General features: G+C 43.1%; 1 protein-coding gene across 1 annotated transcript in view; it reads right to left on the bottom strand.

Annotated features, from left to right (window-relative positions):
- The window catches only part of LOC119583625 (protein PXR1-like), a 36,034-nt gene that overhangs the window by 17,869 nt on the left and 665 nt on the right, over nt 1-17,500 (bottom strand). The window lies entirely within an intron of this gene.

Raw genomic sequence — 17,500 nt, 5'->3', positions numbered from 1 at the left:
TTGCAATAAGTGCTTGTTGTTCCCTCTCTCTCTCTCTCTCGCTCTCACTCTAGCTCTCTCTCGCTCTCTCTCCGCTCTCGCTCTAGCTCTCCTCTCGTCTAGCTCTAGCTCTCTCTCTCGCTCTCTCTCCTCGCTCTAGCTCTCTCTCTCGCTCTAGCTCTAGCTTCCTCTCTCTTCGCTCTCTCTCCCCCAGCCTCTGCTCTCGCTCTAGCTCTCTCTCTCGCTCTAGCTCTAGTCTCCTCTGCTCTCTCTCTCGCTCTCGCTCTAGCTCTCTCTCTCGCTCTCTCTCTCGCTCTCGCTCTAGCTCTCTCTCTCGTCTCTACTCTGCTCTCTCTCCGCTCTCGCTCTCTCCCCTCGCTCTCTCTCTCCCGCTCTCTCTCTCTCTGCTCTTCTCTGCTCTAGCTCTCTCTCGCTCCGCTTAGCTCTCTCTCCCTCGCTCTCGCTCTCTCTCCTCTCTCTCTCTCTCTCTCCTCTCGCTCTAGCTCTCTCTCGCTCTCGCTCTAGCTCTCTCTCTAGCTCTCTCTCTCGCTCTAGCTCTCTCTCTCACTCTAGCTCTCTCTCTCTCGCTCTCTCTTTCTCTTTGTCTTTCTCTCTCTCTCTCTCTCTTTTCTATATATGTCTCTCTCTTTCTCTCTATATGTCTGTCTATCTATCTCTCTTTTTCAAAAATTCTCTCCCTTCTCCCTGCATTATTTTTTTTTTCTCTCTCTGTTTTCTTCTGCTGGTTACCTATTTGTCTGTTACCGTTTTTCTACATCTATTATACCTCCTTCTTCATAATTTTTCTCCTGTTTTGCCTGCTTCCACTTTTCGTCAATTTCCCTCATTTATCTGTACTTCCTTTTCTTCTTCTTCTTTCTTCTCGCCAACGTACCCCATTTCTAGTTCATTTTTGGGTCAAACCTCTATATTTTCAGTATTTAGTATTATAAGAAAATAAAATAAAAGAAAGAAAATCAAGGAGAAAAATATATATCATCAGCATGGGCTAAACTCTAAGGAAAAGACACGTCACATTTACGTCTTTTCCGGATTTTCAGTTGTAAGCCTAGTAACACCAAAGCAGGACGTCATCAGGATTTCTCCTGTGTTCTGGACGATTTTACGGGGATAAACCCCCTCAACTGGGTTGTCCTTATACTCAGAGTGTGCGTGGTGTGTGTGTGTGTACATACACCAAATTGTGTCGGATATTATGGTCAGGGACTCCAGAAAAAACAGTGCCTAGTAAAAATTACGAATACTGAGTGTGATGCTAAGGTAACAGGGTGCTGTACCAACGACCGTTGGCGAGACCTGGTGAATGTATGTGTGACAGCACTTGACCTGGCGCTCGCACCCTCCCCGCGCCCGACCGCAGGGAATTAATCACCCAAGAAGCGGACGGGACAACCACCCCCTCACTGTCCTACCATGGATGAGGGTGGGGACGCGCTCGATGCCCCCCCAGTACCAGTGCCAACTACCACCCCCTCAACCCTCCACCCTATGGGAGGGATTGATTCCACCGAACATAGGGATGTAAACGATGTGGATTCGACTGCCGACCCTGATGCTGATAACGAGGGATTCCAACTCGTTCAGACCAAAAGGAAAAAAGTGAAAACCATGCCGAATAACACCAGCAACCTGACCAAGAAAGCAAACGGAATGACCCAAAAGCGCGAACCCATCGCCCCCGGGAGAGGTACATTAGACTGGCCTTTCCTGAGGACACGACTTCCGTCGATAAAATAAGGTGGATGAGGGAGGTCAGCCAGCTGCCGCCCCTCCAAGAGGAAGGCCCGCTAGACATGGTGCAGGGGAGATGGATATCCTCGCGCTACGTCTATGTACGACGAGAACAACAACAATATGTGGCCATGATGATTAATGGCACTTTTGCGGGGATCTCTCTGCAAAACAAAGACGAGTTTCAGCCTAAAAAGAAAAAATACGGGGAATACCTGGTTACCAGGTTTCCGAAGGAGGCGGCCGCTGAGGAAGCACTGCATCTTCCGGGCGTTTTTAAAGCCCGGAGGATCTATAAGGACGGACAGCCCTTGAACAGGCTCATCATTGTATGGAGCGGTGAACAGCCGCCACCTACAGAGTACCAATTCTTTGGAAGATACATAGAGCCGAGCTCCATTCGACCGTGGTGCTCAGAGGTTGTAGTCTGCTACAAGTGTCAAGGTTATGGCCACGTAGCTAAATATTGCAGGAAGGACACAGCGTGTGCTGTCTGTGCAGGAGCTCACCAGGCAAAGGACTGCCCTGCAAGAAACGACGGAAAGGACAACGACAATGAGGACGCCGCCACCATCGTGAAGAGGTGCGTCAGGTGCAGAGCGGAGGGTGTGACGGCCTGGCACCGTAACTGCCCCCACAAACCGCCACGAGCACCCCCCCACCTGCCCCGACCGTACCCATCGACCGCGGAGTGGCGATGCCCAGCCCAGCCACACACACCCACCCTGGGCCGCGTGACGTCACCAACCCACAGGAATTCCCGCAACTGCCAGGGGGATTCCCCATCCTAGGAAACAGTGCCACAGGAGAAACCACTGGTGAAAAAGACATGGATACGGCCGAGGAAATAAGAAGCATCAGGCAAGAGATTGCTGAAATGAAAAAAAGCATCAGGCAAGAGATTGCTGAATTGAAAAAAATGATAATGGAGAACAAAAGTGATCGTGTAGACAGGGAAAATGTGCGTTCTGATGATGTTAGTGATGTCAGTGATGTTGAAAATACGAATGAGGTCTCTGATATTATTATTACGCACGACAAAAGTGAGCGTGTAGACAGGGAAAATGTGCGTTCTGATGATGTTAGTGATGTTGAAAATACGAATGAGGTCTCTGATATTATTATTACGCACGGCGGACCATCTGAAAACAGTGACGACAGTGACCATAAAAATGACGCTGACGAAGATGCGAAGGAAACGGCTGATCTGTGGGACATCACTCAGAAAATGCTATCAGGTACGGATTATGCGTATAGTATCAATACGCGGAAAGCGCGCAAACAGATAAATAAAGAAGATACAACACAAATACGTAATGCAGTACAAGAAATATGCAGACTAAAGAGTTTCATCAAACAGAAATTTGACCAATCAGTTAAACATAGGGTGTGATGGGGGACAAGAAAACAATTACTTTTCTTTCATGGAATATACGTGGTGTCAACCGTAGAATTAATGACTTGCTTTACTATATTCATAACAATAATGTTGACGTTATCTGTTTACAAGAGCCCTTCACATCAGCCACTAAAATAAAAACCGGCCCTAGAATTAGAGGCTACCACTCCTATACGAACACAGGAATGACAGGCCTATTGACTTATGTCAGTGACACCATACCGCATAAGTTAGTGCAGAAATCTAATGACAATAATGTGCAGTATCAGCATTACATATTCGAACAGCCTCTGGGTTTTCTCTCTGTACAATGTATACGCAAGGTGTAGAAAGTTTCAGACTGATTCACTGCCCAACTTTCAGAATCACGGCACAATATGCATGGGAGATTTTAATGCTAGACATTATACATTTGGAGATAGTCAATGCAATGAAAATGGCGAAGAGTTCCGACATTTTGTGAACAACAGATCTATGACAGTATATGATACAGACAGGCAACTCACGTGGCGGGGGCAGGCTAGATTATGTAATAGGAAGGGATCTTGTGCATGGAAACGTCAGAAGCATGCTTGCAACAGAGCTAATCAGTGACCACTTTGCAATAGTAACGAGATACGCTGTTGATAATACTCAGTCACCAAAAACAAATAGGGTCAAAATTTCTATCCCCCTTACCTTGAGCATCACTTTAAATCACGTATCTATGACTGGTACAATGATTACACAGTAACAAGTGTTGATAAATTTTCCATGGACATGACAACAGTGGTCACTGATTACTACAACACTTGGGTCTGTCCAAAGAAAACCTTCAAGAACAGCAACTCACAACGCTGCAAACAACCTAAGTGGGTCGGTGACCCTACATTATTAAGGGAACAAAAGCGAGTTCAGGAGCTTTATGATATCTACAAGCAGGATAATACCCGTGACAACCTTATTGAATTTCTTAAAGCTAACAAAAACCTACGGGAATTAAAAACTCATTTCAGAAATGAACACTTTGAACAGTTCCTACAAAGCATTAACAATAACACCTCAATGTCGGAGGTCTGGAAAAAAATTAATCGAATTTCAGGCAAACCAACTAACACCCCGCAGTTCCATAGTCCTCTTGCACAAGCAGATATGCTCCTTCGTCAATGGGCTGGAGCGTCCAAATTGAGCTCACTTCCCACAAATATTCAGGATCACCTTAGTCAATCTAAAATTGCACGCAAATTTGCCATTGAGATTGGATGTTCTGATACTGACCCCTCAGACTTTGCTGAGATCACTGAGTGGGAACTGAACAATGCACTGATCAAAGGAAAAGCGTCCGCCCCAGGTGAGGATGGAATTACCTATAGTGTCCTCCGCCTTATAGCTCAGGTACCTGGTAATCCCCTTTTGCACCTATACAGGTTAAGTTTGTCACAAGGTATTCTGCCTGGCTCCTGGACACGCAGTCTAATCATCCCTATACCGAAATCAAACACTGATAAATACCGACCAATTTCATTAACCTCATGTGTATGCAAAGTTCTAGAAAGGATAATTTTGAACAGACTCAGGTACAGGTTACAAGGTAAATTATCTCACAGACTGTACGGATTTCTATCGGGACGTAGCACACAACATTGCTTTGCAGAGTACTTTCACACTCTAATCCAGGGAAGCACACTGTTTTTCTTGACCTTAAGTCAGCTTTTGACATTGCAAACAGAGAAGTTATCCTAGAACAATTAGTAAGCTTTGGCATCCGGGGTAAAATATTGAACTGGATTAGAATGTATCTCTCGAAACAGATCTGCAAGTGTCCTGTTCAGGGGAGTGAGAAGTTCCACTTCACAGTCTTTTGAACTTGGGACGCCACAGGGAGGAGTTCTCAGCCCTATGCTGTTCAATGTCCTCATGCACAAGCTGGTGGCAGATATCCCACTTGGGGATGGCGAATCCATTATGTGCTATGCTGATGACATATGCGTCAGAGCATCATCACAAGTGAGGATGCAAATAATTCTCGACAGAATCACAGCAAAGGCACATGAGTGTGGATTAGTCATTTCCGCTGAGAAAACAATGGCTCTAAACCCATGTATCATACCCCCACCCACTTTTCGCATAGGTGACCAGGAGCTTGACATATGCCACAAGTATAAATATCTCGGGGTGAATGTAAATGATGCAGACCTGGTCCTCTCTCTAAAGAAGAGACTTTGGGAGAGATTGAAACCTTTGAAAGTTCTTGTCGGAAGAGAACATGGCATCAATGTTAAGCTCGCTAGACTGTTTTACTTGGCTTTTATAAGGTCAGTTGTAGACTACCATGCACTGCACTTGTTGCAGTGTAAGGAATCAGAAATAGGTAGTTTGGAGGTAGTGCAAAATGAAGCTATGAGGATTATCCTCGGCGCCCCGAGAACAGCAAGGATAGTAAACATGAGATCAGAATTAAACTTACCATCCATTTCTGATAGAATAATATTTATTTCCACCATATTTGGGGTCAAAGCTCTGAGGGAACCCTCGTATCTCTCAGATTTCCAAAAACAACTGCAATCACGCAAGTAGACGTGACAAATCACACACACGCGCGCCCTCTGATACACAAAATCTCCATGAACATTATAAAACTCAATGTTCCAATCAGTAAAACCCCAAAAGGTCGCTCCATTCCACCATGGAAAAATTCAACATTGATCGTGCACCTTACATGTCTACCACAAAAAAACAGGGTGCATAACTGTGTGTTGAAACAAATTGCGCTAGCAACGGTAACGGAACACACAGAATCTATGGGTGATGATGCATATGAGTGTTACGCCGACGGATCCGTACAGTCTGGATACAAAGCTGGTTGTGCTTGCGCTGTATACAAAAATGGCTTACTACAACATCAAGTTAATATGAGAATACAAAACTGGGCCAGCACTACACAAACGGAGCTGGCAGGTATACTCCTCGCAACGGAATTCTTAATGTCTAGGGGCTCTGGAGTAGTTTTCTGTGACTCTCAAAGTGCTCTTCGGACGCTAAATTCTTTCAAAGCAGGTGGCGATGAAGAAATTGTGAGTTGCATTAAGCGTAACGTAACCTATGCAACAGAGCGTAATTTCAACATTCAGTTTGTATGGATACCATCTCATGTTGGCATACGCAAGCACGACCACGTAGACAAATTGGCGAAAGAAGCCTGCAGCAAGGATATTGTGAACATAGATCTTGGGATGCCTCTTGCTAGGGTTGCACATATTGAAAAGTTCTTATTAGGAAGAACTAGTAGATCTCATTAACACTCAAAGGCCTGAAAGCTGTACCATAAGGCACTACGATCAGTATAGGGATGGCAAGCCTTCCTATGGGTGGCACCGAAGTCAAACCAGACATTGTGACGTGGTTATTGCCAGAATACGTTTAGGTTACAGAATGTACTGGCAACTGCACGGTGCAAGAAGTGCAGATGAATCTAGATGTAGACTGTGTAACGAAGAAAACAAACGAACGCTTGAGCACTATATCTCGGAATGTCATGTGATACAGCCTTTCAGACCACCTAACATGAGGTATAAAGAACTATGTGAATATTTCATTTCATCTGATACATTGGAAGATATACTCGTACTATACCCTAAATTTACTATGTGATAACTCCCGTATGCAAATAACAGTGTTATTCAAACACAGTGGCAAAAGCATATGTAAGTAATAATTTTTGTATGATGTATGATTTATATTTTATATTTTACCTTGTAAAAATACAGTAGTTACAGACTACTGTACAATGTCAGACATATGTAAAACTGTAATCATGATTGCCCACGCCTGAGCAGATAGCCAGGGTGGTAAATAAACTTACTTAACTTAACTTTAACTTCCGGATTTTCCGACTGCTGGGAATTAATCACCTCAGACGACGGGACAACCACCTCCTCACGGTCCCATCATGGAGGTGGAGGGGGGCATGCGGTGCCAACTACCACCCCCTCAACCCTCCACCCTGTGGGAGGGATTGATTCCACTGAGCATAGTGTGTGGATTCACCTGCCGACCCCGATGCCGATGACGAGGGATTCCAACTCATTCAGGCAAGGAGGAAGAAAGTGAACATCACATTGAATGACGCCAGCAACTTGACTGAGAAAGCAACCGGAGAAAAGACCAAACAATGGGAACCCATCGCCTCCCGGGACAGGTACATTAGACTAGCCTTTAAGGAGGACACATCAACCTTAGATAAAATCAGGTGGATGAGGGAGGTTAGCCAGCCGCCACCCCTCCAAGAGGAAGGCCCGCTAGACATGTGCAGGGGAAACGGACATCCTCGCGCTACGTCTGCGTACGACGGGAACAACAAAACTACGTGGCCCTGATGGTTAATGGCACTTACACGGGGATATCTCTCCAGAATAAAGACGACTATCAGCCCAAAAGCAAAAAAGAGGAAATAAGATGCATCAGACAAGAGCTTGCTGAATTGAAAATTTTTTTAAATGGAAACAAAAAGTGATCGTGTAGACAGGGAAAATGTGCTTTCTAATAACGTTAGTGATGTTGAAAATACGAATGATATCTCTGATATTATTATTACGCACGATACCATCGACGGATCATCTGAAAACGGTGACGACAGTAACAGTGAAAATAACGCCGACGAAGATGCGTAGGAAACGGACGAACTGTGGGACATCACTCAGAAAATTATATCAGGTATGGATTATACGTATAACATCAGTATAAGGAAAACGCACAGAATCGGTGGAAATAAACGAGATGCTACACAGATATGTAATGCTGCACGAAAAATATGCAGACTATAGAGCTTCATCAAACATAAATTTGACCAATCAGCTAATCATAGGGTGTGACGGTGGACAAGAAAACAATTACTTTGCTTTCATGAAATATACGTGGTGTCAACCATAAAATTAATGACTTGCTTTACTATATTCATACCAATAATATGACATTATCTGTTTACAAGAGCCCTTCACATCAGCCACTAAAATAAAAACCGCCCCTAGAATTGGAGGGTACCACTCCTATACGATAACAGGAATGACAGGCCTATTGACCTCTGTCAGTGACACCATACCGCACAAGTTGGTGCAGAAGTCTTATGACAATAATGTGCAATATCTACATTTACATATTCGAACAGCCTCTGGGTTTTTCTCTCTGTACGATTTATACGCAAGGTGTAGAAAGATTCAAACTGATTCACTGCCCAACTTTCAGAATCACGGCACAATGTGCATGAGAAATTTTAATGCTAGACATTATATATTTGGAGATAGTCAATACAATGAAAATGGCGAAGAGTTCAGACATTTTGTGAACAATAGATCTGTGACCGCATATGATACAGACAGGGAAACTCACGTGGCGGGGGGCAGGCTAGACTATGTAATAGGAAGGGATCTTGTTCATGGAAACGTCAGAAACATGCTTGCAACCGAACTAATCAGTGACCACTTTGCAATAGTAACGAGATACACTGTTGATAATAATTTTTATCAACAAAAATAAGTAGGCTTAGAATTTCTATTCCTCCTTTCCTTGAGCACCACTTTAAATCACGTATTTATGACTGGTATAACGATTACACAGTAACGATTGTTGATAAATTCTCCATGGACATGACGAAAGTGGTCACTGATTATTACAACACTTGGGTCTGTCCAAAGAAAACCTTCAAGAGCAACAGCTCCAAACGCTCCAAACAACCTAAGTGGGTCTGTGACCCTACACTATTAAGGGAACAAAAGCTAGTTCAGGAGCTTTTTGATATCTACAAGCAGGACAATACCCGTGACATCCTTATTCAATTTCTTAAGGATAACAAAAATCTACGGGCATTAAAAACTCAGTTCAGAAATGAACACTTTGAACTGTTCATCATCATCATCAAGTGGCTAACGCCAACGGGGGCGCATGGCCGCATCCACCCTTCATTTCCAACAACGAGGGTCCCTCGTGGCGAGTCTCCAGGCAGGCCCTCGGTCCATCTCTAATTCGTCGCAACAGGTCTCGTTAAGCTGCCCAAGCCATGACCTCCTGGGTCGTCCCACAGGCCTCCTCCAGCCTGGGTTGTCTCGCAAAGAGACAACCTGATGGGCAGGGTCATCCACACAGAAATGAGCTAGCTGCCCATATAGCCTGAGTTGGTGATCCCGGAATATGCAAGTAACAGGTCCCATGCCAGTCTCATGGTGTAACCGTCGGTTGGACACATAGTCCTGCCAACTGTACCCCATTATCTGGCAAAGGGACTTGTTACAAAAGGCATCAAGACGAGACTCCAAGGCACTAGATAGCATCCAGGTTTTGCTTCCATAGAGCAAAATTGGCAGTATCAAGGCCTTGTAGACACATAACTTGGTCCTTATAATTACCGACATCTCCAAATGCTCTTGTTGATCGAGTTCATGGCTCCTGTTGCCAGACCAATCCGTCTGTTGACTTCTTGGTCTGACAGCCCAGAGATATGGACTATGCTACCAAGGGATGTAAAACTCTCTGTAACTTCAACGTCCTCACCACAAATATGGATCGACTGAACGGGTTCCCCTAAGAGGCCCCCAAAGTCCTGAATCTTAGTCTTGGTCCAGGAGACCTCTAGACCTAAGGGCTTCACCTCATTGCTAAATGCATCAAGAGCCGCCACCAGTGATTCCAGGGACTCAGATAGGAGAGCAACATCATCGGCAAAGTCAAGGTCTGAGACCTTGATATTGCCTAGTGTTGCTCCAGACTGACTTTGGCTAGTAGCTCTGCCCATTATCCAGTCCATACAGGTGTTGAGAAGTGTTGGTGCAAGGACACAGCCTTGCCTCACCCTTGAATTAACAGGGAAGAAGTTTGACAGACCCTCACCACACTTTACAGCACTTTCAGTACCGGTATAAAGGCTTGCTATTAGACCAATAGTCTCAGGATCTCTCCTAATGATTCACGATGCACTGAGTCAAACGCCTTCTTGAGGTCGATGTTGGCTGCAAGCAACCCACGACCAAACTCATGACAGCGTTCCACAACTACTCGAAGCGCTAGTATTCGGTCTATTGTGGACTTGCCAGGAGTGAAACCTCTGATGCCTTAGTAGGTGGTCATGGATCCGTTTCAGAAAAATGTTGCTACAGTCCCAACGATCCCCTTTCCCCTTCCAGAGAGGGTTGACCACGCCCCTCAGCAGGTCAGGGGGAACGGTACCAGACTGCCAGATGGCAGTCAATACTGCATGCAAGCCCCGAGCCATAGGTTCACCCCCAGCCTTTAGAAGTTCAGCAGGGATATCACATATGCCAGCAGCTTTCCCACCCTTCAGCTTGGAAATCACCATCCTAACCTCCGTTAGGGTAGGAGGTTCCTCGCTGATGGGTGGGATTGGCACAGGTATTGTGACATTGCTTGCATCCAAGCTAACTGCTGAAGAGTCTACCTGGTAGAACTGCTCAAAATGCTCAGCCCAACATTCACAAACCCCAACATGATCTGAGATGACCCATCCATCCACTGATCAGGCTGCAGTCATCTGTGATGAGGGCTTAGGATTCAGCTTTCTCAGGGTTTTGCAGGCATGGCGAAGGGCGTTTACCAAGAAATGGCCTTCAACCTCCTTAGCAAGATTCCTGATGAACTGTTCCTTGTCCCTTATCAGCAGCGTCCGAGCCCTACGCATCAAGGAGAGATGCAAGACCTGATTGCCATTCAGCCGGGCCATATGACACGCTTTAGTGGCCTCCAGAGAGATGGAATTATGCCTTGCCCTCAGGCGTATGCCAATGGACTCCTGGGCTGCTTCGGGTGTTTTGCGCTTGAAGAACTCCCACAGAGCAACTGGGTTCAGAGACTGCCATGGTGAACCCATGGGCACACTCCTCCTCCCTTAGTCTGTCCAAGTGAAACACCTTAGGGTGGACATTGGAGAGACAGGGAGTTTTGAAGTGGACCCGTGGGGTAGCCACGGTCAGTGCCACAGAATTTGACACTCCGATAAACTCTGCAGTTCTGGAGGATCGTCGATCTCTTTGGCCATTGTACCCATATCACTATACCATCTCCAACGATGTGGGTTGGAGCACTGGTATGGGGAGCCAGAGATCCTCATTCTCTGGGACCTAGTGAAGTCCCGGAGGAGGCTGTTCTCACTGCTGGCATCAGTTCCCGAGTCATGAGACATCTCATAGCCACCTCGATCACAGCCGGATACCACATTGAAGTCGCCCAGAACAATGCGAATATCTCATTGAGGGCAATTGTCTGCCACAGATGCAAGTTTGGCGTAGAACACCTATTTCACATCGAGTTTACAAACATCAGTAGGAGCGTACTCAGCAATAAGAGACACGAAGCCAAGGGCATGCTTCAGTCTAAATGCTATAATACGCTTATCAACCGGTCTCACCTCAACTACCGAGGGCTGAAGTCGGCTGGAGATAGCTATGGCTACACCCTGAAGGTGGTGACCATCACTGTGGTCCGACCAGTAGTAGGTGTACCCACCCATACTGATCGTGCTGCTGCCAGGTCTTCTCACCTCCGAGAGGGTAGCCACCTCAACTCCCAGTTGCTCCAATTCCCTCAATAGCAGAGGTAACCACTCATCCTGCTGCAAAGACCAGATGTTCCAAACGCCTACCCAGAAAGCTCGCCTGAGGTTAAGCCTCAGGTGGTCACTCCGGGTGCACGCCACCTCAGCCATTCCCGCCGACGCTGCCCCAAATAAAGAGGGTCAGCGGGCTGTGGGGCCGCCCGTCCACCTGTGGGGTTCCCAAGGGCTTTGCCCCACAAGTTTGATGGTGGGTTGGCGCCTGCCGGGGCGCAGGCAGGACAAGTAGGGGGAGGAGGAGGAGGAGGAGGAGGGAGGGAGGGAGGGAGGGAGGGAGGGAGGGAGGATGACTGGCAAGGCCCACCTGACCCGAGACTCCTATTTGCCCTAGGGTGGCTAGGGGGCAGGAGTTGGTACGGAGCCAGAGCGTGTCCACACGCCAGTGGGCCATAGCTTCGTACCTCTGGGGCCACCTGCTGCTCCGAGATCCCCTACAGTTTAGCCTGGGACTGCAGGGTGCCCAGTTACCCATGGGTGGCCATGAGGAGGCACTGCAGAAGTCTTGATGATGGAGAGGCTGTGAGCTGGCAGGGGAGACTTATGCAGAGCTGCTCCTTTTTTCGCACTAGGCTAGCCAGTAGTGGCAGCTGCAAGCAAAAAGGCATGCAAGCACTTAACGCTATCTAGGCTACCACACCATCACTTCACATTACCATGCACATGAAGCACCCACCCATAAGCAGTTGAACAGTTCCTACAGATCATTAACAATAACACCTGGGCTGGAGCATCCAAATTGAGCTCACTTTCCACAAATATTCATGATCACCTTAGTCAATCTAAAATTGCACGTAAATTTGCCATTGAGATTGGATGTCCTGATACCGACGCTTCAAACTTTGCCGAGATTACTGAGTGGGAACAGTCTAATCATTCCTATACCAAAATCAAACACTGATAAATAACCGCCAAATTTCACTAACCTCATGTGTATGCAAAGTTCTAGAAAGGATAATTTTGAAGAGACTCAGGTACAGGTTACAAGGTAAATTATCTCACAGACTGTACGGATTTCTGTCGGGACTTAGCGCACAACATTGCTTTGCAGAGTACTTTTCAAGCTCTAATCCAGGGAAGCACTCTGTTTTTCTTGACCGTAAATCAGCTTTTGACAATGCAAACAGAGAAGGTATCCTAAAACAATTAGTAAACTTTAGCATCCATGGTAAGTTATTAGCTGGATGAAATTGTATCTTTCGAACAGATCTGCAAGTATCTTGTTCAGGGAAGTGAGAAGTTCCACTTAATCTTCTGAACTTGGGATGCCACAGGGAGGAGTTCTCAGCCCTATGCTGTTCAATGTCCTCATGCACAAGCTGGTGGCAGATATCCCACTTGGGGATGGTGAATCCATTATATGCTATGCTGATGACATATATGTTAGAGCATCATCACAAGAGAAGATGCAAATAATTCTCAACAAACTCACAACGAAGGCTCATGAGTGTGAATTAGTCATCTCCGCTGAGTAAACAATGGCTCTCAGGAGCATGACATGTGTCATAAGTATAGATATCTCGTGGTGAACGTAAATGATGCAGACCTGAATTTGTTCTCTAAAGAAGAGACTGGGAGAAATTGAAACCGTTGAAAGTTATTGTCGGAAGAGAACATTCAATGTTAAGCTCGCTAGACGGTTTTACTTGGCTTTTATAAGGTCAGCTGTAGACTACAATGCACTGCACTTGTTGCAGTGCAAGAAATCAGAAATAAATAGCTTGGAGGCAGTGGAAAATGATGTTATGAGGATTATCCTCGGCACCCCGAAAACAACAAGGATAGTGAACATGAGAGCGGAACTAAACTTACCATCAATTTCTGATGGAATAATATTCCCACCATATTCGGGGTCAAAGCTCTGAGGGAACCCTCGTATCTTTCAGGTTTCCAAAAACAATTGCAACATAAAATCACGTAGACGTGACTAATCCCACACACGCGCGCCCTCTGATGCACAAGATCTTCATGAACATTACAAAGCTCAATGTCTCAATTAGTAAAATACCAAAAGGTCGATCCATTCCTCCTTGGAAGAATTCTTGCATGTCTACAACAAAATAGTGTTCTGTAACTTCCAAAGTGCTCTTCAGATACTAAATTCTTTCAAAGCAGGTGGCAATGAGGAAATTGTGAGTTGCATTAAGCGTTACGTAACTTGTGCAATAGAGCGCAATTTCAACATTCAAACTGTATGGATACCATCTCATGTTGGCGTACGCAAGCACGACCATATAGACAAATTGGCAAAGGAAGCTTACAGCAAAGATACTGTGAACATAGATCTTGGGATGCCTCTTGCTAGAGTTGCATATGTATTGAAAAGTTCTCATAAGGAAGAACTAGTAGATCTGACGAACACTCAAAGGCCAGAAAGCTGTACCATAATGCATTACGATCAGTACAGAGATAGCAAGCCTTTCTATGGGTGGCACCGAAGTCAAACCAGACAGTGTGACTTGGTTATTGCCAGAATACGTTTAGGTTACAGAATGTACTGACAACTGCACGGTGCAATAAGTGCAGATGAATCTAGATGTAGACTTTTTTTTTTAACGGTAGGTTCATGTTTGAGCCGCCGTGGTCACAGCATGATACTTAATTGTAGTTTTCATGTTGTGATGCTCTTGGAGTGAGTACGTGGTAGGGTCCCCAGTTCCTTTCCACGGAGAGTGCCAGTGTTACCTTTTAGGTAATCATTCTCTCTATTTTATACGGGCTTGGGACCAGCACTGTCTTGGGCTGGTTTGGCCACCCAGTGGCTAGGTAGGCAATCGAGGTGAAACAACGCGTTGTTCCAGGGAACAACGCGCCGGCCGGTGACTCGAACCCTCGAACTCAGATTGCCGTCGTGCCAGTCTTGAGTCCGATGCTCTAACCACTCGTCCACCGCGGCCTTAAATTTTTCTATTTTAGTTATATACATGTATATATACACACACATATATATACATATATATATATATATATATATATATATATATATATATATATATATATATATATATATACATATTATATATATATATATATATATATATATATATATATATATATATATATATATATATAAATATATACATTTTTTTTTTACGGTAGGTTCATATTTGAACCGCCGTGGTCACAGCACGATACTTAATTGTAGTTTTCATGTTGTGATGCTCTTGGAGTGAGTACGTGGTAGGGTCCCCAGTTCCTTTCCACGGAGAATGCCAGTGTTACCTTTTAGGTAATCATTCTCTCTACTTTATACGGGCTTGGGACCAGCACTGTCTTGGGCTGGTTTGGCCACCCAGTGGCTAGGTAGGCAATCGAGGTGAAACAACGCGTTGTTCCAAGGGAACAACGCGCCGGCCGGTGACTCGAACCCTCGAACTCAGATTGCCGTCGTGCCAGTCTTGAGTCCGATGCTCTAACCACTCGTCCACCGCGGCCTTAAATTTTTCTATTTTAGTTATATACATGTATATATACACACACATATATATACATATATATATATATATATATATATATATATATATATATATATATATATATATATATACATATATATATATATATATATATATATATATATATATATATATATATATATATATATATACATTTTTTTTTTTTTACGGTAGGTTCATATTTGAACCGCCGTGGTCACAGCACGATACTTAATTGTAGTTTTCATGTTGTGATGCTCTTGGAGTGAGTACGTGGTAGGGTCCCCAGTTCCTTTCCACGGAGAGTGCCGGGGTTACCTTTTAGGTAATCATTCTCTCTGTTTATCCGGGCTTGGAAAACGCACTGACTTGGGCTTGCTTGTCCACCCAGTGGCCTGGCAGTAAAACTGCCGTAAACAAATAACAGTGTTATGTAAACACAGTGACAAAAGCATATCAAAGTAATATTTTTTGCATGATGTATGATTTTTATTACTATTTTACCATATACAATTACAGTAGTCACAGACTACTGTACTATATCAGATATATGTAAAACTGTAATCATGACTGCCCACGCCTGAGCAGATAGCCAGGGTCGTAAATAAACTTACTTAACTTCTCGGATTTTATACATCATTAAAGCTTCCTTCAAAGAGGACTTGACTGAGTTGATTAATTCTCAATTGGTAGGTTAATGCAGTTTGTAATGTCGAAGAAACTAAGTGTACACTGTGTAATGAATATAAGCGAACGCTTGTACATTATATACCATGTGTTACAGCCTTTCAGACCACCTAGCATGAGTTACGGAGAACTATGTAATTATGTCATATCCTATGATGTCTTAGAAGATATACTTATGTTGTAATTTAAATTTGGAATATAGAATCACATAACCACATATCAAATGTAGCAATGCCTTTCCACGCCCAAGCTGTACGCAGATGAGCAAATAAAGGACTGTGTAATTGTATAAAAGGTATGAATGAGAATGGATATCTTCACAATATAAGACTGGTTTCGGTTATATCTTCGTCAGAAATACATCTCTTGTATTGTGAAGATATTCATTCTCATTGATACCTTTTATACGACTGTGTAATTTTTCCTATTCTTTAACTGATATAGTAATCATTATAATCACGGCATAGCCTAAAATTCAAATGTAATGTCATTATATAGTGTTATGACCATGCATCAAATGTACCACAGCTTGCAGTTAGCCAGGATGATAAATAAAGGATGAAAATAAAATCCAAACCTTGAATATTATTGGAGGAAATATTATATCACAGTTGGTTAACGACAGTAGGTTTGATGACGATATATCTGTAGTAATCAAAATTATATTTGTAAAATTGAAACTAATTGTTCTGATAATGATGGTTATGTTGATAAAAATGATAACGATGAATCAACGATAATGATACTATTAATCATGATAGCAGCAATGATCTTAATGATAATAGTAATGATAACAGGTACGATAATATCAACTTATGATGATGATGATAATGATAAGGATAATGATAACATCAATACAACAGTGATTATGATTATGACGATGATCATGATGATAATAATGTTAACAATAATAATAATGATAATAACAGTAATAATAATAATAACAATGATAATGATAATATTGAAATAATAAAAAAAAAGATTATGGTGTATATATATACATATATATAAATAGATAGATCGATAGATGTGCGTGTGTTTGTGTTATAACAACAATGAATCAACGATAATGTAACTATTAATCATGACAGTAGTAATGATCTTAATGAAAATAGTAATGATAAGAATAACAGTGATGATAGTAATTATAAATGTAATGATAATAATAACAACGGTAATTACGATAATAATAATTTATAATGATAATAACGATAATAATAATAACAAAACAGTGATAATGATTAATAATAACAACACACACACACACGTATATATATGTATATATATATATATATATATATATATATATATATATATATATATATATATATATATATATATATATATATATATATATATATATATATACATATATATGTGTGTGTGTGTGTGTGTGTGTGTGTGTGTGTATGTGTGTGTGTGTATGTATATACATATATATATATATATATATATATATATATATATATATATATATATATATATGTATGTATGTATATATACACATATACATACACATGTACACACACACACAACACACACACACACACACACACACATACATACACACAAACACACACACAAATGTATGTGCTTCTTTTTTTTATTTTTTTAAATTCATTAGAACAATTTCAGATTATTGACTTTCCTACATAATAC

This window comes from Penaeus monodon, chromosome 17, assembly GCF_015228065.2.
Source record: "Penaeus monodon isolate SGIC_2016 chromosome 17, NSTDA_Pmon_1, whole genome shotgun sequence".
NCBI classification, from domain to species: domain Eukaryota; kingdom Metazoa; phylum Arthropoda; class Malacostraca; order Decapoda; family Penaeidae; genus Penaeus; species Penaeus monodon.
The sequence above is the reverse complement of the archived record's forward strand: the minus strand, read 5'-3'. Positions and strand labels throughout refer to the sequence as shown.